This window comes from Mobula hypostoma, chromosome 3 (assembly GCF_963921235.1).
Source record: "Mobula hypostoma chromosome 3, sMobHyp1.1, whole genome shotgun sequence".
In the NCBI taxonomy this organism is placed as follows: domain Eukaryota; kingdom Metazoa; phylum Chordata; class Chondrichthyes; order Myliobatiformes; family Myliobatidae; genus Mobula; species Mobula hypostoma.
Window position 1 is genome coordinate 9,974,312 of NC_086099.1, and position 26,143 is coordinate 10,000,454.

General features: G+C 43.4%; 1 protein-coding gene across 1 annotated transcript in view; it reads right to left on the reverse strand.

The window, feature by feature from the left end:
• Positions 1-26,143, reverse strand: part of LOC134343849 (methyl-CpG-binding domain protein 3-like) — a 138,899-nt gene that overhangs the window by 107,044 nt on the left and 5,712 nt on the right. The window lies entirely within an intron of this gene.

Consider the following 26,143-nt stretch of genomic DNA (forward strand, 5'->3'; position numbering starts at 1 on the left):
TTCCAGAAGGGGTGGTGTGAGCATCACAGAAACTGCTGATCTCTTAGGATTTACATGCACAACAGTCTCTAGAGTTTACAGAGAATGGTGTGAAAAACCAAAAACCTTCCAGTGAGCATCAGTTCTGTAGGTAAAAGTGCCTTGTTAATGAGAGAGGTCAGAGAATAGCCAGAGTGATTCAACCTGACAGGAAAGCAACTGTAACTCAAATAACCACACACTACAACAGTGGTGTGCAGAAGGGCATCTCCAAATGCACAACGCATTGAACCTTTAGTGTGAATAGGCTATCGCAGCAGAAGACCACGAACATACAATTCAGTGGCCACTTCGTTAGGTACAGGAGGTATTGAATAATGTGGCCACCGAACCTATGTTTATTCCCTATAACTAATGTGACAGAGCAAAATGCTACTTTGCTCCAAAGCCAATCTCCAGAAGCAGAAGGCAAGGCATCCACACCTAATGAAGGTCACAGGAACAGCAGGAACAAGCTTGATAACATCATTTAGATCAAGAAGATGTGAGAGGCAGCAGTTGTTTCATAAAAAGGTGGAAGTAGTGCAAACCAACAAAAACACTGGCAAAGCCAGTGAGAGCAAACATCTACTAGTAGAGAGAACAAGCTAAGAAGTCAAGGTCAGTTTTGAGGAAGCCTTTATGTAGGCTTCACAAAAGAATTTTGCAATTATATCTCCACTGCACCACCCCCATGGTCGGTCCCAAACTCGGCTGTGAAAAGAGGAGGGTTGGATATGGGGATAACAAGCTCAACCCAGAGCTATAAAAATGCCAGCAGAAGCTCCAAAGACTTCAAGAGCTCTGGGGAGGTGTTGTCAGTGGCCTACACCCCAGTAGGGGTGATAGGCTTCACTCAACTCCCCACTACCAATCCAGAGAGTATAGAAAGACTTGTTCCTTCACAATTTTGTAATGAGGTTTCCCCAACATATTTTGAGAAGTTGACTTGGTGCGTTGTTGTTTTTTTTTGTTCCTGTTGGGCCTTGTGACGGATCGGGACGCATCCTTGCCATTTCTTTAGCATTTTTTGTCTTTTATGAGGCCAAGTTGGTCAACGCAGCATGGATGGAAAGTGTTCAAGGAGCTGGCTGGAGTTGAATCCGGGACCACTCACCACAAAGTGCAGTGTGGATGCCACTACACCACTATCTGCCTGGCTTTGACTTAGTGGGCAATTTCTATTAGTTCCTGTATGAATGAGTTTGTCAGAATATGGTATCCATTCCATGTATTCATTTATTATTGATATTCATTTATTCTGTATTATCCTACAATCATCAAGCCGCTGAACTGGCGTGGACAACTTCACTCACCTAAACACCGAATTGAGTCTGCAATTGACTCACTTTCAAGGACTCTACAACTCAAGTTTGCAGTATTGTCTCTCTATATCTCTCTCTCTACTATTTGTTGTTTTTTCCATTTGTACAGAGTGTCTTCGTTTGCACACTAGTTATTTGTCAGTCTGCGCAGTTTTTCATCAATTCTTTGTTCTACTCTGAATGCCTGCAAGAAAATTAATCTCCGAGTAGTAAATAATCATTAATTTACTTTGAATTTTATTTTGAGAATATCAAAGGTAACATTTCACAGGAATAAAACTATTTTCCTGCCTTGTTAGAGTTTAAAGAGGAACCATGGTAGCCTAGTGGTTAGCGTGACGCTCTGGACGTTCCAGACTGCAACTCCAGCCTTGTCTGTTCTCCCTGTTCGCTTTGGGTTTCCTCCAGTAGCTCCGATTTCTTCCCACAGCCCGAAGATGTATTGGCTAGTAAGTTAATTCATCATTGTAAATTGTCCCGTGATTAGGTTAGGGTTAAATAGGTGGGTTGCTGGGCAGTGCAACTCTTTGAGCCGAAAAGGACTATTCCGCGATGAATGGGTAGATGAAGAAAGAAAGTTAATGACTCTTGGTGAGGAAATACTACATACCAAAAGGGAACTATCAGATAAATTTGAGATATGTTCTAATAAAATCCATCATGTTGGTAACTAATCATGAAGGGAAAGACTGTGGGAAGCGGGTGTGAGAGACACATTCATTTTCAACGTTGAAGAATGGGAAGATATGACCACAATCAGACCTGAAGCAGTCTTCAAATCCAACAGTTGTCAAGTGAGCTAATGTTTCAGGATCCCACCGCAAAATGTACCAAACACCCAGAAATCCACAATGAAAACGCTTATTTATTTAGAGATACAGTGCAGAACAGACCCTTCCAGCTCTTCAAGCCACACCTAATCATGGGACAATTTACAATGATCATTTAAACTACTGACTGGTACGTCTTCAGACTGAGCACCCAGAGCAAACCCACACATTCCACGGGGAGAATACACAGATCCCTTATAGATGCTTTCAGAATTAAACTCATAACTCCGATGCCCCGAGCTGTAAGAGTGACAAGGTAATCGCTATATTAACATGGTGCCCACAGAATGCTTAACCATGGAACAGAATTGCTGCGACAGAGTTTTATAAATAGCTTTCAAATCCAAAGCCTATTACATAAACGAGTGAGTTGCTGAATCACACCATGCACTGAAAAACCATCCACTGGCGTTTCCTAATATTTATACCAAGATGCAAAGCCTGCAAGGAAATAATTTGTATCAGTCCTATAAAATAAATTCTTTAACTTCCTAGCTCATCTTTAAACTAGTTAAACATAAAGTGACACCAACACTGGGTTTTGCAAACAAAGAACCCAGAAATAGCACAAGCCTTAGATTGAGACTGATCTGGAATAGGTTAAGGTCGGTTGTAGGTTGTAGGCCAAGGGGCCTGTACTGTTCTGTCCTACACTCGGTGGCCACTTTATCAGGTGCACCTGTACACATGCTTCTTAATGCAGATATCTAATCAGCCAATCATGTGGCACCAAATCAATATACAAAGCATGCAGACATGGTCAAGAGCTTCAGTTATTCTTCAGACCAAACATCAAAATGGGGAACAAACGTGAGCCAAGTGACTTTGAGCATGGAATAATTGTTGGTTCCAGATGGGATGGTTTGAGCATCTCAGAAACTGCTGATCTCCTATGATCCATATACTACTAAAACTCTCATGCTCTGTTTGTGACCTCCTATTAACGCAAATGGTGCACTACAGTGGCACTATTCTTGGCTAAATTGACTTAAAATGCACTAACTTACAGAATGCAGGCAAAGTTCAGAGTTATGTATGAGTATAAAATTGCTCACTCGCCAAAACCAACAGCCCCGCTTTCATCCGAGAGCTGCTGTTGGGCATGATGGAAACCGCAATGCAACACCACGACGCCAGCCTCAGAAGCGACTCACGATGCTCACAGCAGCGACACCTACCGGAGCAAAAGGGCAGGACAGCTCTATTTCGAGCAGTCACATTCTGCTAATCACTATCAGCATGTGCAGGATTGGGACAGATCAAACTACCACCCATCAATAAGGGATAATTAAATCTTATTGTAATGACATACTTTGAGACACCCATCAGACCCTTTGCTGCAGTCAAAGGACAGCGGTGACTATATCACGTCCATTTAGGACAGCGCCAACCACATCATCAAGAATAATCAGCATTCTAGAGGCTTTGCTGTTACTGTTTCGTATCTTCTATCCAGCATTAGGGTAAAAAAAATATGGTCAGCCTAATTATGCTGCGTGGAAAGGGAAGGGGGACAATATGGTCAAGAGGTGACGCCAAACATCGTCGGGAAGCGGCAAGGAGAGGGAGAGAACAAGAATCAGATGAGGCCAGGGCCGCACGAATCCAGGATCAAAGAGTCAGGACAAAAAAGATGAGAGAAGACGAGACAGAGGAGGAGAGGGATGCACGTCTCCAAAATGACAACAACTGGCATAGAAGGAGGAGAGACAAAGAGACAAAGGAGCTGAGAAATGCACATCTCCAGGATCAGAGACAATCAACAAACAGCAGAAGAGATGAAGAGACGGGGGATGAAAGGACTGCACGTCTCCAGAATGACAATGAGAGGCACAAGGGTGTCAGATCAACCAGAAATGATGCCATCAAAAGTGTCCTTCGTTAAACAAGGAGGAGCTATATTTGCCTTGCTACGCATCGTTCTTCTTTAATAAACTGAGGTTTTCTTCTTCAATTTCCAAAGCAAAGCGATACCAATAGCATTCAGGAAAATTTAATGTTCATTCTGGTCACATCAGACTGCACTATCCTTCTCTCAAAGGGTGCCCCAATGGATCACCCCGTTGTCTAACATTCACATATAGCTGAGTCGAGAGCTTGCAGAGCATAGTGAGGAAAAACTAAAACACCCAGCAAGTGGCAGTTTTGTGGGTGAAAATGCCTTGATAGAGGTTGTAAGAGAACAGCCAGACTGGTTCAAGCGGGCAGGAAGACAACCATAACTCAAATAACCACACGTTACAACAGTGGTGTGCAGAAGAGCATGGACAAACACTCAGTGGACACTTTATTAGGTAAAGGATGTTCTAATTGGTGATAGTCTGAAATTGTTGTCTTCTATACGCCAATGTGCAGCAGGAAGGATTGCTCCCACTTTGAGGACCACGTAACTTTACAACAGATCAGCTTATTGAGAGAGGTAGTCTAACCCAGGAAATATACATTAATTGTAAACAAAAAAGGAAAAAAAGCCTTTTACTTATTCCTGCAGCTGCTTATAAGGAGATTGTACGTTCTCCCCATAACCATGTTAATGTTATAGCTATATAGGACCCTGGTCAGGCCCCACTTGGAGTACTGTGCTCAGTTCTGTTCACCTCACTACAGGAAGGATGTGAAAGCCATAGAAAGGGTGCAGAGGAGATCTACAAGGATGGTGACTGGATTGGGGAGCATGCCTTTTCTCCTTGGAGTGACAGAGGATGGGAGGTGACCTGATGCAGGTGTACAAGATGATGACAGGCATTGATCGTGTGGATAGTCAGAGGCTTTTTTCCCAGGGCTGAAATGGCTAGCATGAGAGGGCACAGTTTTAAGGTGCTTGGAAGCAGGTACAGAGGAGATGAGATGTCAGGGGTAAGTTGTTGTTGTCGTTTTTTACGCAGAGTGGTGAGTGCATGGAATGGGCTGCCGGCGACAGTGGTGGAGGCGAATACAATAGGGTCTTTTAAGAGACTTCTGGATAGGTACATGGAGCTTAGAAAAGTAGAGGGCCATGAGACCATAAGATATAGGAGAAGTAGACCATTCGGCCCAAGTCTGCTCCAGCATTCAATCATGGGCTGATCCAATTCTTCCAGTCATCCCTACTCTCCTGCCTTCACCCCATACCCTTTGATGCCTTGGCTATTCAAGAACCTGTCTATCTCTGCCTTAAATACATCCAATGACTTGGCCTCCACAGCCTCTCGTGGCAACAATTTCCACAGAATTACCACCATCTGCCTAAAGTAATTTCTCCACATCTCAGTTCTAAATGGCTGTCCTTCAATCCTGAGGTCGTGCGGTCTTGTCCTAGAATCCTCTACCATGGGATTCTAGGTACATGTTCAGCACAGCATTGTGGGTCAAAAGACCTGTATTGTGCTGTAGGATTTCTATGTTCTATGTGGGTTTCCAGTGGATGCTCTAGTTTCCTCCCACAGTCCGGCGACATACCACTTGGTAGGTCATTGTAAACCATCCCGTGATTAGACTAGGATTAAATTGGGGAATTGCTGGACGGCCTGGCTCAAAGGGCTGGAAGGGTTTGTTCTGCACTGTATCTCCATAAATAAATAAAATAAACTTCAACATAGAGATTAGCTTTATTTGTCACAAGCACCCCTCCTCCAAATGACCAGCTGCTGTGTCTTACCGTGGCCAATATGAGGAGAACCCTGTGCAGGGTCAACCCATGGAAGGCTGCTGGACCAGACAATATTCCTGGCAGAGTGCTTAGAGGATGTGCAGACCAGCTAGCAGAGATTCTCACTGACATCTTCAACACCTCCCGGAGCAGCACCATCGTTCCTACGTGCTTCAAGGCCACCACCATCATCCCCGTGCCGAAGAAGTCTTCAGCGTCCTGCCTCAACGACTACCGTCCCGTTGCACTCACATGCATCATCATGAAGTGTTTCGAGAGGCTCGTCATGAGGCACATCAAGTCCCTGCTGCCCCCGCTCACTGGACCCCTGCAGCTCACATACCGTCCCAACCGTTCAACAGACAACGCCATTGCCATCACCCTCCATCTGGCCCTAACCCACCTGGACAAAAAAGACACGTACGTTCGAATGCCATTCATAGACTTTAGTTCAGCATTCAACACAATCATTCCTCAGAAACTGATTGGAAAGCTGAGCCTACTGGGCCTGAACACCTCCCTCTGCAAATGGATCCTAGACTTCCTGACTGGGAGACCTCAGTCAGTCCAGATTGTAAGCAGCATCTCCAACACCATCACACTGAGCACGGGGGCCCCCCAGGGCTGTGTGCTCAGTCCACTGCTGTTCACTCTGCTGACCCACGACTGTGCTGCAACACACAGCTCGAACCACATCATCAAGTTCGCCGATGACACGACCGTGGTGGGTCTCATCAGCAAGAACAATGAGTCAGCATACAGAGAGGAGATGCAGCAGCTAACGGACTGGTGCAGAGCCAACAACCTGTCTCTGAATGTGAACAAAACAAAAGAGATGGTTGTTGACTTCAGGAGGACACAGAACGACCACTCTCCACTGCACATCGACGACTCCTCCGTGGAAAATGTTAAGAGCACCAAATTTCTTGGTGTTCACCTGTCAGAGAATCTCACTTGGGCCCTCAACACCAGCTCCATAGCCAAGAAAGCCCAGCAGCGTCTCTACTTTCTGCGAAGGCTGAGAAAAGTCCATCTCCCAGACCCCATCCTCACCACATTCTACAGAGGTTGTATCGAGAGCATCCTGAGCAGCTGCATCACTGCCTGGTTCGGAAATTGCACCATCTCGGATCACAAGACCCTGAAGCAGATAGTGTGGTCAGCTGAGAAGATCATCAGGGTCTGTCTTCCTGCCATTACAGACATTTACACCACACGCTGCATCCATAAAGCAAACAGCATTATGAACGACCCCTCGCACCCCTCATACAAATTCTTTTCCCTCCTGCCATCTGGCAAAAGGCACCAAAGCAGTCTGGCTCTCACGACCAGACTATGTAACAATTTCTTCCCCCAAGTCATCAGACTCCTCAATACCCAGAGCCTGGACTGACACCAACCAACTGCCCTCTACTGTGCCTGTTGTCTTGTTTATTATTTATTGTAATGCCTGCACTGTTTTGTGCACTTTATGCAGTCCTGGGTAGGTCTGTAGTCTAGTGTAGTTTTTGTGTTGTTTTACGCAGTTCAGTGTAGTTTTCATATTGTTTCATGTAGTACCGTGGTCCTGAAAAACATTGGTCTCATTTTTACTGTGCACTGTACCAGCAGATATGGTCGAAATGACAATAAAACGTTTGCATCAATGGCCAAAACAATCCGAGAATTGTACCAGTGGCAACCTGCAAATGTCACTATGGCCAACATAGAACGCCCACAACTCACTAACCCTAACATCTTTGGAAGTTGAGAAGAAACCAGATCACCTGGAGGAAATGCACATGTTCACAGGGAAAACGTATCAATTCATTATCGACAGCTGCGGCAATCAAACCGGCTGGTGATAGCTGGCACCATAGAGCAATTGTGCCAACAGCTATGCTAATGTCTGGCCCACATAACAGCATTGCACTGACCTGAGGAATACTGAAGATGTTTCAAATTTTTCTGAATGCCTCAAAAATAGCTCAAAAATAGAAAATAATTACAACATGCCACAACATTTTATTGCTAACTCTTCATTGTCAACAGTAGCTCGACAGATGATAAGAATTAAAAATAAAATCACTCTTCTGTCTGTTGCTTTCTCTTTTGCCTGCCATTCCTAAAGGCAAATAAGGTATTAACTTATGTAAAACCTGCAATTGTTAAATTTAGGGAGAAAGAAACACAAGATATATAAAAAAAAATTACATCAATAAATTTGAAACTCATGATTATATATCTGAAGATATTTTAAATTTATTGAAATATTAGAAAAGTAAAAAGGCGATGCCTCAGAAAGGTGGCATCCATCATTAAGAACCCAATCACCTTGGACTTGCCCTTTTCTCATTGCTACCATCAGGAGCGAGGTACAGGAGCCTGAAAGCACTCATTCAATGTTTCAGAAACAGATTCTTACCCTCCACCACCTGATTTCTGAATGGACATTTAACCCATGAAGACTATCTCACTATTTTTTCCTTTCATCTTGCTGCTGTTTTATACTTTTTTTTAACATTTTATAATTTGTAGTTTTTATTATGTATTGCAATGCGCTGCTGCCACAAAGTAGCAAATTGCATAACATATGTCAGTGATATTGAACATCATTCTGATTCTAAATACTCTTCAAAGTCAGTGAAAGGCTGTTCTGTTGAATGTTCAATGCCAATTTTGAATTTGGTAACCACATCTATGTTATTAAATCCCTCATTTAGACGCCTATTGCAAGGTTCCATGTATATAGTGCAATCAAATAGATATATCATTAATTCCTGTTCAGACAATACAGCTCTTGTCATCACCTCTCACCAGGGTTAGATCCCTCATCCTTAATTTATGCATCTACACAAAGTTCAAAGTAAAATTTATTTTCAAAGTACAAACATGTCACCACATTCAACCCTGAGATTCTTCATCTGCGAGCGTACTTAGCAAATCGATAGAACAGTAACTGTTAACTGTAAACAAACTGTGCAAATACAGATATAAATAAATAGCAATAAATAACAAGCATGAAATAACAACATAACAGAGTCCTTTAATGAGTGTAACTATCCCCTTTTGTTCAAGAGCCTGATGGTTGGGGGTAGTAACTGTTCTTGAACCTGGTGGTGCGAGTCCAGAGGCTCCTGTACCTTCTACCTGATGGCAGCAGCGAGACTAGAGTATGGCCTGGGTGGTGAGGTACATGCAACAGACTGCCATTCCTCAAATCCTTGTTCTCCTTCACGGTTCTAAAGGGGCTGCAAATAATCTCCAGAAGCATCAGTTCATTTGTTGAGTAGGTACATGGCAACCTTCTTAGATACATCACACTTAGAGTATTGTGAACAGTTCTGAGCTCCTTACCTAAGAAAAGATGTGCTGACATTGAGAAGGCTCACAAAAATGATCCTGGGAATGTATGATTAAGGGGTTTATGTACGAGGAGCCCAAACACAAAGGGAAAATCTGCAGATGCTGGAAATCAAAGCAACACATACAAAATGCTGGAGGAACTCAGCAGGCCAGGCAGCGTAGATTGGTGAGGGAGATACAGGTCTGGAGAAGGGGGAATCTGATAGGAGGAGACAGAAGGCCATGTAAGAAAGAAAAGGGGGAAGGAGCAACAGAGGGAGGTGATAGGCAAGTAAGGAGATAAAGTGAAAGAGGGAAATGGGAATGGGGAATGGCGATAGGGGGTGGGGTTGCATTACCAGAAGTTCAAAAAAATCGATGTTTATGCCATCAGGCTGTAGGAACCCAGACAGAATACAAGATGTTGCTCTTCCAACCTGAGTGTGGTCCCATCATGACAGCAGAGGCAGCCATGGACTGACATGTTGGAATGGAAATGGGAAGTGGAATTAAAATGGGAGGTCACTGGGATCCCATTTTTTCTGACGGACAGAGAGTAGGTGGTCAGCGAAGCAGTCTCCCAATCTGCATCGGGTCTCACCGATATACAGGAGTACAGGATACAGTCGATGAACTCAACAGACTGACAGGTGAAGTGTCGTCTCACCTGGAAGGACTGTTTGGGGCCCTGAATGGTGGTGAGGGAGGTGGTGTAGGAGCAGGTATGACACTTGTTCCGCTTGCAAGGATAAGTGTCAGGAGGGAGATCGGTGGGGAGGGATAAACACCCAAGGGAGTTGTGTAGACAGCGATCCCTGTTGAAAGCAGGAAGTGTGGGGGGGTGGGGGAGGGAAAGTTGTGCTTGGTGGTTCGACCCTGCTGGAGATGGCGGAAGTAACAGATTTATGTGCTGGACGCGGAGGCTGGTGTGGTTGGTGAGGGCAAGAGAAACCCTGTCCCTGATGGGGTGGCAGGAGGATAGGGTGAGGGCAGACATGTAACACATAAAGTGCTGGAGGAACTCAGCAGGCCAAGCAGCATCTATGGAAAAGAGTACAGTCAATGTTTCGGGCCGAGACCCTTCTTCGGGGCTGGAGAAAAAGAGGAGGAGTCAGAGTAGGAAAGTGGGGGGAGGGGAGGCAGGACATTTTGTCCTCAGTAAAGGCCTCACCTTTGTCCCCCTACATCCTCACCTCAGCCTGACATGACGCTGAGCTCTTCTTCCGCCACCTCCGTCTCCAGACCCATTTCATCAGCAATGATTCTCCACCCTGCACCGATGACCTCCTCTCCTGTCTTCTATCCTCCTCCTCTTCCCAGACATTCTGCTCTGGTCTCCTGCCGGCTCTGGGTCTTTTCATTGCCAATTGCCAAGGGGAAATCAACTGCCTCGACTCCACCACTCCCCTCTCCAATTCCAACCCAACTCCTTCTGAACGCACTGCTTCCACTCTCTCCGCACTAATCCTAACTCCATCATCAAACCTGCAGAGAAGGGAAGTGCTGTAGTCTGGTGGATCGCACTGACCTCTACTTGCTGAGACCCAGCTGAGATCATCTGAGACAACTGTCAGTTACATTCTCATACTTATCCCTCGAACAAGACCCACTAACGATACAGGCCAAGCCAGCAGACACTCCTCTCATGCCCTTTGCCCTTTTTGGAGAAAGGTTATTGCTCTGAAACATTCTTTACTCCTTTCCTCAAGGGGGTACCTGACCAATATCCCCTTGAGAGAGAGAAGAGTATTTTCAGAATCCATGGTGATTTTGTAGTTAGTTGAACACCTCTTTCCACCAATACCACCCTTGACTCCACAAGAGCCAGTGGTATCAGCTGCAGGAGGAAAAAGCCAGAGGTCTATGAGCCAGTCCTCATTAGCAGATCAGAGATGAAGATGGTCAATAACTTTAAATTCCTTGGCATTATCATATCTGATGATCTGTTCTTGGACCAGCACGTAAGTGCCATCACAAAGAAGTTCGACAGCACCTCTACTTTCTTAGAAGTTTCCATAGATTCAGCATGTCTGCCGAAAATTCTGACAACAGATGCACAGTGGAGAGTATCCTGACTGAGATGCATCACAGCATGGTATTGTAACGTCAATGCCCAGGAACAGAAAAGCCTTCAATAAGTGGTGGATACAGCCCAGTCCATCACAGGCTAAGTCTTCCCCACCAGTGAGCATATTGCCACAGAAAAGCAGCATCCATCATCAAGGACCCCACCATCCAGGTCATGCTCCCTTTTTACTAGCACCATCAAGGGGGAGATACAGAAGCTTTAGGACCCACACCATCAGGTTCAGGAACAGTTATTATCCCTCAACCACCAGGCATCTGAAATGACATGATAACTGTGATCACTACAACTCTGAAGTGATTTACAACCAATAACTCACTTTCAAGGACTCTAGAACTCATGTTCTCAGTAATATTTGTACAATTTGTCTTCTTTGACACATTGATTGATTGTCAGGTCTTTATATATGGTGTTCATAAATTCTATTGTATTTCTTTACTTTAATGCCTGCAAGAAAATTAATCTGAAGGCAGCATATGGTAACATAAACGTACAAACTTTGAAAATAAATTTCACTTTGAAATCTTACTTTAAACTTTGAAGTACACTCAGTGGCCACTTTATTAGGTACATCCGCTTATTAATGCAAATACCTAATCACCCTATTATGTGCCAGCAACTTAATGCATAAAAGCACGCAGACATGGTCAAGAGGTTCAGAAGAAACATTAGAATGGGAAGAAATGGGAGGAAAAACTTCTTCACACAGAGAGTGGTGAATCTGTGGAATTCTCTGCCACAGGAAACAGTTGAGGCCAGTTCATTGGCTATATTTAAGAGGGAGTTAGATATGGCCCTTGTGGCTAAAGGGATCGGGGGTATCGAGGGAAGGCAGGTACAGGGTTCTGAGTTGGATGATCAGCCATGATCGGACTGAATGGTGGTGCAGGTTCGAAGGGCCGAATGGCCTACTCCTGCACCTATTTTCTATGTTTCTATGAAATGTGATTTAAATTACTTTGAACATGGAATGATTGTTGGTGCCAGACAAGATGTTTTGAGTATCTCAGAAACTGCTGATCTCCTGGGATTTTTACGCACAATGATGCCTAGAATTTACAGAGAATGGTGCAAAAAAAAACATCCAGTGAGTGGCAGTGCTGTGGGTAAAATTGACTTGCTAATGAGAGAGGTGAGAAGAGAATAGCCAGAATGGTTCAAGCAGCCAGGAAGGCAACAGTAACTCAAATAACCACATGTTACAACAGTGCTGTGCAGAAGAGCATCTCTGTATGCACAACACATTGAAATCTGAAGTTGATAGGCTACAGCAGAAGACCACAAACATACATTCAGTGGCCACTTTATAAGTTGCAGGAGGTAGCTAATGAATTGACCACTGAATGAACTTACCACATCAAGTCACTGTCCCAGACATAATTAGAACTCACTCTGGGTCAAACTACCCTGCTTAGCTCAGAATTAGCTCAGAGCGGGAAGCGCTGAATCAAACATCGCTGTGATGATTGTACGTTCGAGTATCAATTGTTTGGCAACAATAAAGTATAAAAGTAGCTCTTTTAAGACTCTCCATTCTTGACCCTTTCCCACTTTACTTTCTCTGGAGATAAGAAATGTATGGAATTTTGCCACAAGAGCCAAGAATCTGTTGTGCAACATGTATTAACACCCCTGCCAAAACTATACTATGCAACTTAACAAATGCTTTTTTTGAGTTTTTCTCCAAAACACAATTGCTTTCTCATCCTCAGAACTTTATGAATTATTCATAGTCTCTTATTGACCTCCAATGCACCTCTCCAACCCCACACTTTTATCAGTTCTTCGATTTCAAAGATCCAAGCCAAAGTTTATAAATTGTTTCATAGCCTTTAACTCATTTTAACCCTTGCACTCAACTTGTTCTCTCTGATCCAAGACTGTTTTACTTCCTGAGTAACACAAACAAAATGCAGAGGAAAGTCCGCAGGTCAGGCAGCCTATATCAAGAGACAACATCATTTTGGGCAAATCCCTTCAATGGGTCAAGATGAACAGACTGGCCCAAGGCGTCCGCGGCCCCCACTGAAGGGACCTGGCCTGAAACACCCACAGTTCCCATGAAGGGCTTGGCCTGAAACGCCTGGCGCCTGATGAAGGGACTTGGCCTGAAATACCTGGCACACTGAGCAAGAGACTTGGCCAGAAGCGTCAACTCTTCATTGCTCTCCGTAGATTCTGCCGGACCTGTTGAGTTTATCCAGCATTTTGTGTGTGTTGCTCAAGATTTCCAGCATCTTCAATATCTCATGTCTGATGTCAATCATTATTATAGATTAACACAGAAAATGCTGTAGGAACGCAGCAGGTCAGGCAGCTTCTATGGAAAGAAATAAAGCACCAGCATTTCAAGTGAAGCCTCTTCCTCAGGACTGGAAACATATTGGTCCAAAGCGTCAACTGTTTCATCTTCTCCATAGATGCTGCCTGACCTGCTGAGTTCCTCCAGCCTTTTGCACAGATTTCTTGTCTTTATTACTTCCCATTGTTCGCAACCAACTTTAACACCAAAACAAAGAAAAATGATTAATAAAAATATGATTCTTTCTTCCAAATGTGAATAGACCGTGGAGACGTATGTGTCATCCTGCATTAGTGGCAAGGAAAAGGCAGGAAGCAGACACATTGTCACAATTTCTGGGAAAAGTTGGGGCCTGCACCATTACTGCATGCTAATGGCATGCCGGTGAGAGATTCCTCAAACAGAAACCTACTGCTTTTCATTAGAGGAAAGCAGAGGACTGAACTAAACAGTCCAAACCATCAATCAAAAAGATGGACACACAGGTCAAAAACATGATTTGAGAATAGGATAAGCTCAAAAGAGAAATAAAAAGTATTTCCAATACCAAGTCAGGTTGCTGAGCAGTATGGCTCGAAGGGTCAGAAGAGCCTTCCTCGCGCTGCAGCTCTAAATAAATAAATAAGGGGAGAGGCGGGAGGAGAGAGAGCAGCGCGCCGTGCCTGCACAACCCTCTGGTGAAAAATGACATACATTTGATGGAGACGGACGTGAAAGCACAGAGGAACATCTGGAGAAATTTCTGAAACGCCAGTTCACTGCTGTCGTTACTGCGCGGTCGGGAATCTTCCGGAGGGGAAGCCCCAAAATCCCCAGCTTTGCCTGCTGTTGGCGACCAAGATTCAGGTCAAATCGTTCGTACAGAGATGGTGCTCAGTACTCGGTGTCGGAGAGCTGATCGGAGGCTCGAAGTTTTCGGATGACTCAGAGTCAGACTGTGGTCGGCATAGCAGGAAGAGTTTTTCTTCCTTCTCCCGTCTGCGTGAGATGTGGGACATATGAGAGACTTTGAACTTTTTACTGTGCTCATGGACTTCTTCATCAAGTTGCACTGTTGTAACTATACGTTATTATTATGTGGTTTTGTTAGTTTTTTCAGTCTTGGTCTGTCCTGTGTTTTGTGATATCACACTGGAGGAAATATTGTATCATTTCTTAATGCATGCATTACTAAATGACAATAAAAGAGGACTGCGTGTCTTCATAATCTAAAAAATAAGTACTGGTCACCTCATTATAGGGAAAATGTAGAAGCTTTAGAAGGGTGCAAAGGAGATTTACCAGGATGCTGCTTGCTGCTTGGATTAGAGGGCATGACTTATGAGGATAGGTTTAGCGAGTGAAGGGTTTTTGGAGTGAAGGAGAATGAGAGAGATGTACAAGATGATAAAACATAGATAGAATGGACAGCCAGAGACTTTTACCTAGGGGGTATGATATTAAACTAATGGGAGGAAACTATGGGGAGGGGGAGGGGATAAGTTTTTTTTTTAAAAAGATAGTAGTGGGTGTGTGGAACGAGCTGCCAGAGATGGTGGTAGAGGCAGATACATTAGGGACATTTATGAAACTGTTGGATGAAAGAAAAATGGAGGGCTATGTGGGAGGAAATGGTTAGACTGATGTTAGAGTAGGTTAAAAGGTCAACAGATTATCATGAGCCAAAGGGCCTGTACTGTGTTGTACTGTTCTATGTTCTACGTTCAACGCAGCGAGACACTGGAATTGGCCCAGAAGAAATTTAATTATGGGGCGTGGTGCGGCATTAAGTAGAATTTCATAACAGGGTTAAGTAATGACAGCAACAGGAATATATAGAGGCAAATTTCAAAAAAACATCACTGCCATGATGCTGAAAATTGTATTGCTTGAAGTGAGAGCGAGAGAGAGAGAAATGATAATTTTGTGGAATCACTGACATTTGCATCGAATATAAGAACACCAATTTTTATTTTTGCAATTCAGTAGACAGCAAAAGTACGCCTCCATTTACCACACCTTATTCTAAAATATGACTAGTCATTGCTAAAGTACTTTGACTTCAGATCCCTTAAATTACCACACTGTGACTCACTGGTGATTCACCACTGAGTTCTACACAGTCTGTTGCCACAATGATATCAAAAGATACATACGATACGTGCAGAATTATAGGGTGCCGAAATGTAGATAATGAACATATAATTCTGTCAAGTTGACTTTTGGCCAACTTGTCCAAGAAATATATTGCTAGAAAGATCATCAGCATGTGCCTGAGGATTTGAGAGTAAGTGCACAGTTACCTTGCTCCAATTGTAAAGTGACTTCACATCTTACGAGGAAAGGTTGAGTGAAGTAGGGCTTTGATCTTTGGAGTGAAATACGATGAAAAGTGAGATGTATAAGATTAAGAGGCAAAGATAGAGTGGACGACCAGTGCCTTTCTCCAAGGGCTGCAATGGCCAGTACTAAATGTCATCCATTAAGGCAGGAGTTTCCAACCTTTTTGATGTCCGTGGACCCAGGTTGGGAACTGCTGGTTAAAGTGAATGGAAGAAAGTTTAAGAATGAGCCTATGTACTTTTATTTTTCTTTTCATTTTATTTTGTGTGACATTTTATAACTCTGAACCCTCCGGTCCTAGACCCCCCAAGAAAGGAGACATCCTCTCAACATCCACTCTATCTAGACCTTTCAACATTCAATAGGCTTCAATGAGAGTCCCCCCTCATTCTTCTAAATTCCAGCAAGTACAAGCCCAAAGCTGTAAAATGCTCCCCATATGATAACTCTTTCATTCCTGGATCATTCCTCTGAACCTTCTCCAATGTCAACACATCCTTCCTTCGATACGGGACCCAAAATCGCTCACAATACTCCCAGTGAGGTCTCACCAGTGCCTTATGCAGCCTCCGCATGACATCCTTGCTTTTATATTCTAGTCCTCTTGAAACTGAATGCAAGTATTGCACTTGCCTTCTTCACCCTGCAAATTAACCTTCAGGGAAACCTACACAAAGACTTTGCCAGCGATATTAAACCAGATTCAGATTTGAACACGGGTCGGATTTATATAGATCAGCACATCATGAGTCAAAGAGCCCATACTGTACTGCAGAGAAGTAGTGGCAAGATAAACAACGGAACAGGCACAAGAGATGAATAACTCACTCCTGGTTCAACTTGTGCTCTCATTTCTGCAAGCGTTCTTGGACCTTGTTTTTAATCCAGGTTTTTGATGCAGAAAGATGCAGAGTTTAAGGAAGGAAGACAAAAAGGAATACAAAGAAAGTGACAGCAAGGTAAATTTAATATCACGTACACATACATCACCATACATCTCCCTGAGATTCATTTTCTTGTGGGCATTCACAATAAATACAAAGAAACACAATAAAATCAACGAAAAGAAGCAAAGAGAGACAAATTACCAGTATGCAAAAGATAACTGCTAGCAAATACAAAAGGGAAAAAAAATAATAAAAAGTAAGGAATAAATGTCGAGAACTTGAGATGAAGATTCCTTGAAAGTGGGTCCATAGGTTGTGGGAACAGTTCAATGATGTGGTGAGTAAAGTTATCCCCCTAGTACAAGAGCCTGATGATTGAGGGGTAATAACTGCTCCTGAACCTGGAGGTGTGGTTGCTGAGGCTCCTGTATCACCTTCCTGATGGCAGCAGCAAGAAGAGAGGGAGAAGAAATAAAGTTCTTCACGAACATTTGGGTGAGTATTTGAATACAAGTGCTAAGTTACCTTGTTACAATTATAAAAGACCTTCACAGCATCATGAGTCATGAGGAAAGGTTGAGCGAGGTAGGGCTTTCCTCTTTGGAGAAAGAAAGGATAAATGGCGTCTGTCTGTCTGTCCAGGTACCATATCCGATGCGGACGTTGGTGACCATGGTTTTCCATACAGATCTATCCCTCGTTCTTTGGATGCCACCTGGCCTCGATGTGTAGCCACCTGGCTATGCTTTTGATGTACGGAAGCTGAGGTCTTCCTCTGGGTTTGCTCTCCGCGATTTTTCCAGAGAGTATGAGTTTTTCTAGTTCATCTTTCCGCATGATGTGTCCTAGGAATCTGAGTTGTCTTTCTCTTATTGTTGGTATGAGTGATCGAACTGCTTGGGCTCTTCTGAGAACTTCTTCATTTGATGTGTGTGTGGTCCATGATATTTTTCACATTCTCCTGTAGAACCATAATTCAGCTGCTTCTAGTCTCTTTTCCATTGCTGGGGAAATGGTCCAGTATTCACTTCCATAAGTCAGGATGGAATAAATGTAGCACTGCAGTATTCTGTTTTTAGTGTACATGCTCATTTTTCTGTCTGTTAATATGGTCTTCATTTTTTGGAAAGCTTCTTTTGCCATTGCTATTCTGTATTTGATATCTGTGTCGCACCTGCCATCACTTGTTATTAGGCTGCCAAGATATCTGAACTTGTTGACTTGTTTGATGTTTGTATTTCCGATCTTGATCACACGTTGTGGGATGTTTGTCTTTCTGGAGATGACCACGCTTTCTGTCTTCTTGGTGTTGATTGAGAGGCCTCTGCGATTACTTTCTGCTGTCACTATAGTGAGTAGTTCTTGAAGTTTTGTTTCTGAGTCAGCTATTAGTACGATGTCATCAGCATATCTGATGCTATTTACATTATGGCCTCCAGTTGTGAATCCTTTGATGTCTTTGATACTTCTCAAGATATTTTCACTATACAGGTTGAATGAGTCTGGCGAAAAGACACAACCTTGCCTGACTCCTCTCATGATATTCACATACTCACTCACTTCTCCTAATGCTGCTGATAAATGGTGAGGTGTGTAAAATTAAGGGGCATTTAGAGTGGGATGTATGGGGTGTCCGGGGAGGAGTAACACCTCTGGTGAAGGGGTTTGTTGTGTCCATTTCCAGGACAGCTCACTCACTTTCGGTCCCCACCAAACACTCAGTTCTAACCTGTGGCTCCACAAAGCTATTTGCATGTGAGAGCAGCCGCACCCTGGAGCACCGCTTCAAAGAGCAGGCTAAACCAGATGAGGGTAACTGGCAGACTCACACCCTAGTGACAGAGGGGCATGTCTGTCCTTGCATGTGAAATCAGCTATGGTGAACTGGGTAGACAAGATCTACAGTCAGATGCAATGGCCAGGGATGCAGTTCTCCAATGCTTCATGGACAGCAAAGAGTATGACAACGCAGAAAGGAGGTCATATCCATCCACCATAACCACAGAAATCCCCAATTTGTGACGACTACTGGTACCACTGGACTCAGATATCCGAGGTCAAGAATGGAACCCCACTGCAATGGCTTTTTCACTTTAAAAACTCTCCCACACACATTTTCCGTAATTACAGGACACCAATCGCATCAACAACAGAAGTACAGGTCCTAAGCTTACCAGACAGTTTCCAACTGGGATCTAACACTGGAATTTTCATTTAGATTTTAGATTTAGTGATACAGCATGATAACAGATGCTTCAGGCCCAACGAGCCCACACCGTTCAATCACACCCATGTGAACAATTAACCAACTGACCAATTCGTCTTTGGAATGTGGGAGGAAGCCAGCGTACACTGGGAAAACCCACGCGTGGTCACGGGGATAACATACAATCTCCTTACAGACAGCAGTGTGAATTGAATCTGGGTCACTGGTGCTGTAATAGCGTTACGCTATTACAGAGTTGTACACTACCTTTTCAGGGTATCTAGAGGCAAAACGCAATCTTTTGCAGATCTTGACTTTCCTGGCAATTCGTTGCATTGTTGAAATTTAACTCAGACTGGTGAGAAGTGATGCATTTTGCAAAATTAAACTTGGCCAGGACACAAGGCCATAAGACACAATAACAGATTAGGCCATTTGGTCCTTCTAGTCTGCCAGTCCATTGTGGATGATTTATTACCCCTCTCAACCCCATTCTCCTGCCTTCTCCCCGTAATCTTTAACAGCCTTACCAATCAAGAACCTATAAACCTCTGCTTTAAATATACTCAATGACTTGGTGTGCATAACTGTCTGTGGCAATAATTTCCACAGATTCACCACCCTCTGACGAAAGAAATTGCTCAACTCCATTCTAAATGGACATCCCCTCTATTTTGAGGCTGTGCCCTCTGGTCCAATTCACCCACTATAAGAAACATCCTTGCAAATCTACTCCACCTGGGCCTTTCAATATTCAATAGGTTTCAATGAGAATTTCACCTTCCCCCATTCTTTTAAACTCCGGTGAGTACAGGCCCAGAGACATCATACGCACAGAACGGCAGGGCACTGGGGAATGACGTAGAACAGAGAGACCTGTGGGTACAAATGTGGCTGTGCAACAAAAGAGTACAGTTTCTTCACTCAAGACTTGGGCGGCCGTGTTGCAGCCATACGAGATGCTGGTGAGGCCACACTTAGGAGTATTGTGTGCAGCTCCGATCGCCATACCAAAGGAAGGATGTGGTTAAGCTAGAGAGCGAGCAAAGAGCTATTTAAGAGCGTTGCTGGGACTGGAATGGCTTTAGTTATGAGGAGAGACTAGATACTTTTCATGAGGTACAGGAAGCTGAGGGGAGGAATTTGTAAAATTTGATTTTATTTTGAGATACGACTTGGAACAGGCCCTTCTGCCCAGCAAGTGGCACTACTCAGTAACCCGTTTACTTGACCCTAGTCTAATTATGGCAAGCAACGTACAACCTTACTTAGAGGATGCCAGTACCGAACTCCGTGCCGAGCTGTAATAGCACCTCAGTAACTGCTCCGCAACTGTAGCACAGTCATCCAGAATAAGGAAGTTTAAAAATAGATAGCAGAGGGATAAGGAGAACGGGAAAAGATCAAAAGGAAGCCAGAGAGGTAGGTTTATCACACAGAGATGGTGGTTCCCAACGAGCTGCCAGAGGAAGTGGTAGAGGCAGGTAAAGGACAGCACAGTAGTGTAGCACTTAGCATAATTGCTTTGCAACACTAGCAACCGGTAGGCCAAATCTCAAGACAGAATACAACATTAATGTTAAGACTCTTAGCAATGTGGAAGATCAGCAAGATCTTGGGCTCTGAGTCCATAGGACATTCAAAGCTGCTGCACGGGTTGACAGTGTTGTTAAGGCGGCGTATGGAATAATCGCCTTCATGATCCATGGGATTGAGTTTAGGAGCCGAGAGGTAATGTTACAGCTATGTAGGATCCTGGTCAGACCTCACTTGGACTACTGTGCTCAGTTCTGGTCACCTCACTGCAGGAAGGATGTGGAAAGTATAGAAAGGGCGCAGAGATTTACAAGGACGTTGCCTGAATTGGAGAGCATGCCTTATGAGAATAGGTTAAGCGAACTCGGCCTTTTCTCCTTGGAGCGACGGAGGATGAGAGGTGACCTGATAGAGGTGTATAAGATGATGAGAGGCATTGATCGTGTGGATAGTCAGAGGCTTTTTCCCAGGGCTGAAATGGCTAACACGAGAGGTTATAGTTTTGAAGTGCTTGGAAGTAGGTAGAGGGGACAGAAGAGGTAGGATTTTCCACAAAAAGAGTGGTGGGTGCACAGAATGCATTACCAGCGACAGTGGTAGAGGCCGATACAATGGAGTCTTTGAAGACACTCTTAGATAGGTACATGGAGCTTAGAAAAATAGAGGGCTATGTGGTAGGGAGATTCTAGGCAGTTTTCTAGACAGGTTACATGGTCTGCACAACATCGTGGGCCAAAGTGCCTGTAATGTGCTGTAGATTTATTGTTTCTATATGTTTAAATCACTGATCAGGGTTCAATTCCCACCACTGTCTGTAAGGAGTTTGTATGCTCTTCCCGTGACAGTGTGGTTTTCCTCTGGGTGCTCCAGTTTCCCCCCACATTCGAAAGATACACAGATTAAGATTCGTAAATTGTGGGCATACTATGTTAACACCAGAGGCTTGTCGACACCTGTGGGCTCCCCCCAGCACATCCTCACAGTGTATTGGCCGTCAGTGTGGACAATGCAGTTCACTATATCATTTGATGTTTCAATGACAAATAAAGCAAATGCAAACCCTTCTTTCCTCCTACATTCACAACATTCAAAACACTTAGATGGGGACAAGGGCAGAAAAGGGTTTAGAGGAATATCGGGGAGATGCAGGTAATGTAACTAGCTCAGATCTATATCCAATTCCGTAGATAAATATGCCAAGAACAATCATGGTCATGGAAAGACCATGATCATCCACATCATAAGACACAGCACATGACAAACAAATGCTGGGTGTTGTGGCTTGTTGGACTGGAAGGGCCTGTACTGCACTGTATCCCTAAGTAATTTTAAAATGTTGCATGTTTTCATCTGTTAAATTTTTAGTAGATTTGAATGTTATTGATTAGTTATTTTTAACATGAACAATCTCTGATAGCTTTAACAGACAGCCGTCCATCCCAAATGCGTGACTTGACTTCTGTTCAAAGCCAGACAAGTTATTTTCAATCTGCGGTGACTAGCATTGTCCCTGGGTCTCATTCAGGTTTGCGCTGACTTCAGGAAGGAATTTCACACCAGACACCCATTCCAGTATGATGGCTCACAGTATGGAGAATGATGCAGCCAAACACTCTACACCCAAAAAAAACTGCCTCGAACAATTTCCAAATAAGACTATAAGACATAGGAGCAGAATTAAGCCATTCAGCCCATCAGATACCACTTAATGTTGAGGAAAAGGACTTCCACTTAATCTCATTTGATCACAAGACATACTTCCACATCATTTCAATATCTTCTAAGCGATGCTTTGCAAAGTCTTTACGGGCAAGTATATACTTTTATTTCTAAGTGGTATGTGTGGAGTAAATCTAATACTGTGCCTCAGCTGGGTAACACCATCCCTACTGTAAAATATGGTGGAGGTGGCATCATGCTATGGGGCCGCTTTTCAACAGCAGGGACTGGGAAATCTGGTTAGGGTTGATGGAGTGATGAATGCTGCTAAATACAGAGAGATCCTGGATAAAAACTTGCTAGCCTCCGCCAGAAAGCTTAAATTGGGGAGAAACTCTAATTTTCTTCATTTGAAGCTCTGGCAGTGTGCTTTGGGTCGTTGTCCTGCTAAAAGAGGATGTCATTGAGTGGCCCAGTCAAAGTCTTGACATGAACCCAACTGCACATCTCTGTCAAAACCTCAAGATTAATGCCTACTGCCACTCCCCAAATAACCTGGCACAGCTTAAACCATGTGGAAGGAGGAATGGGCGAATCTTGCTGCATCACATTGTGCAAAGCAAATAGAGACTTATCCAAAAAGACTACTGGCTGTAATAGCTGCAAGACGTAGTTCAACTTAGTACCGAGCAAAGGAGTATGAGTACTTTTTAACTGCTGACAGTACAGTTTTTAAATTTTTAGTTTTTAATGCTTTACATTTATCTATTTTTGGGCTGTACTGTGAAAAGAGAAGCAAGCGATTTACAAATAAAAATTCTCAGATAAATCGAACGACCTCCCTGCTTGTAATATTCATTTGTGAACAAAAAGTTAGGGCTGAATACTTTTTTCAAGGCACTGTATTTAAAACACGGTCATCAAGTTTCTTGGCCTGGACTGTTTATTCCCCACCATAGATGCCGCCTGACCTGCTGAGTTGCTCCAGCATTTTGCGTGCATTGCTCATGGAAAAAACATACCGGCTTATCCAATCATTCCATACAGCTACACTTTTCCACTCCTGGCAACAACTTCATAAAACTCCTCTGCACCTCGTCCAATGCTATCACAACTTTCCTGCAATGCAGTGACCAGATCAGAATGCAAACAGGCCACCCCCATCCCTTGAAAGCCATCAATATCGCTATTTTCTATAACATAGAGCCAAGTCATCTGTGCATCCTTCAAGAAACATCAACTGAAAGAAATGTAAATGCAAGAGATACTGCCCATGCTAGAAATCCTGTACCTAGAAAAGTGGCCAATGAGTGGATATCACTGATTTTGATTTAAATACAAGGACCATAATTACAAAATTTCAGATGAAACAAAAGAAAAGTATAGATGGTAATGAAGGAATTTACTCTGATAACGCAGGGGTTGCCAATCTGGTGTCCAGACCCCCTTGAGGGCACTTATCTGAGAACAGAACATGCTGACATTGGAGAGGGTTCAAAGGAGATTCATGAAAATGATTCCAGGATTGAAAGGTTAATCATACGAGGAACGTTTAATGGCTCCGGACCTCTTCCCACTGGAATTCAGAAGAATGAGAGGTGACCTCACTGAAACCTGTCGAATGTTGAAAGGCCTCGATAAAGTGGATGTGGCGAGGATGATTCCTTTAGTGGGGGAGTCTAAGACCAGAGGACACAGCCTCAGAATAGAAGGACATCAATTTAGAATGGAGATGAGGAGGAATTTCTTTAGCCAGTGAGTGGTGAATCTGTGGAATTCATTGCCACAGGTGGCTCTGGAGGCCAGGTTGTTGGGTAGATTTAAGGCAGAGGTTGATAGGTTCTTGATTCATCGGGGCATGAAGAGTTTGGAGCTCAGAGGGAAAATAGACCAACCATGACGAAACGGCAGAGCAGACTCAATGGGCCAAATGGCTTAATTCTGCTCCTATATTTAATGGACTTATTGGTCCATGCTATAAAAATGGTTGGGAACCCTTGCGTTAAAGGGATATAAACATGACAAATGGAATTCAGTCTACAGAACAATGTGACACAAAAGATTCTGCAGATATTAGAAATCAAAAGCAAAACACACAATTCTGGAGGAGCTCCAGCAGGTCAGGCAGCATCTGTGGAGGAGAATAAAACAGTCAATATTTCAAAGTCAGACCTCTCCACAGATGCTGTCTGACTTGTTGAGTTCCTCACCCCGAGCTATTGTGAGTGTGTTGCTGGGAAAAAAAAATGTTTAGTTATTTAGCCCCCTCTCTTCCCCCCCCCTTACAAACACACACAAAATCTGTAAGAGAAAATTTTATTCCCCATCTCAAATTCCTGTGTAGAGATTTAAGACGAGCTGAATAGCTATAACGCCAGAATTAACTGCGTCATTTTATAAAAGAAATCGCCCCATATCCATTTCTAACTTCCTTAATGACACGTCTTGCTCTCTTTGAGGATCTCTGGCCATGCCACTCAATGCTCTATTTACCATAGGGTACTGAAAAGAGTTCAAACTTCAAATTAAGTTTTATCATCAGAGTACATAAGTGTCACCATATTACACGCTGAGGTTCACTTTCTGGCAAGCACACTCAGCAAATCTATAGAACAGTAACTACAGCAGGATCAATGAAAGATCAAGTAGAGCATAGCAGACAACAAACTGCAAACAGAAGTATAAATAAATAGCAGTAAATAACAAGATCATGAAGTAACAAGATAAAAGGTCCTTAAAGTGAGATAATTGATTGTGAGAATATCTCAATAGGTGAGTGCATTGTCCCCTTTTGTTCAAAAGCCTGATGACCCAAAATGGTGACAATCAGAACATAGAACACTATAACACCGTGCAAGCTCTTCATCCCACAAAATTGTGCTGACTTTTTAACCTACTCTAAGATTCTTCTAACACAAGTGTTCCCAACCTGGGGATCATAGACCCTTTGCTTAATGATATTGGTTCATGGCATAAAGAAACTTTGGGAACCCCTGACCTAAACCTTCTTCATGCAAATCCTAAAACTAGATACCTTTTCCAATAAACACGTTTAATATTGGAGCATTTTTCTCAACAAATAAATAAACAAGTATAGTGTTTTTTGTGTTATTATTTAATCGGGTTCTGCTTATCTAGTTTTAGGATTTACATGAAGATCTGATCATATTTTAGGTCATATTTATGCAGAAAGAGCAAAAATTCTACAGTGTTACAAACTTTCTAGCACCACTGAATATAGATTGCTCCTGCATATCTACCTTTCTTACAATTCCTTTGGCTAGGTTTGAAACCTAATCATAAGCCATCATCATTATCCTCATTATGTGCTGCGTCGTATGACATGTGATCATGGACTTGACCATGGTTGCTCTTGGCAAATTTTTTCTACAGAAGTGGTTTGCCATTGTCTTTTTCTGGGCAGTGTCTTCATAAAACAGACAACCTCAGTCATTATCAATACTCTTCAGAGATTGTCTGCTTGACATCAGTCGTCACGTAACAGGACTTGTGATATGTACCAGCAGCTCAGACAACCATCCACCACCTGCTCCCATGATCTTTCACGTGACCCTGATCGGGGGTGGGGGGGAGAGTGGGGAGCTAAGCAGGTGTTACACTTTGCCCAAGAGTGACCTGCAGGCTAGTAGAGGGAAGGAGTGTCTTGCACCTCCTTTGGTAAGGATGAATTTCTACCCCGCCACGATAGAAATCACAAACGCAAGGACCCAAGCACTGAGTTGTGAGGAACATTCTGCTTCCAGTCACCATTACACCCATCAACTCGATACCTGCTGTTTCACTAACTACTGAAGCAACTTGCCACTCTGCCAAGGGTGTGACAAACCCTTTCATGGAGTGCTGTCAGAAGAAAGAAGCATCCATCATTAGAGACCCCCACCATCAGGAAGGAAGAAGAAAAGCTGAAGTCCCTCACCTCCAGGTTCAGGAGCAGTTATTACCTTACAAATATCAGGCTCCTGAACCAGGATGGGTAACTTCACTCACCTCAACAATGAA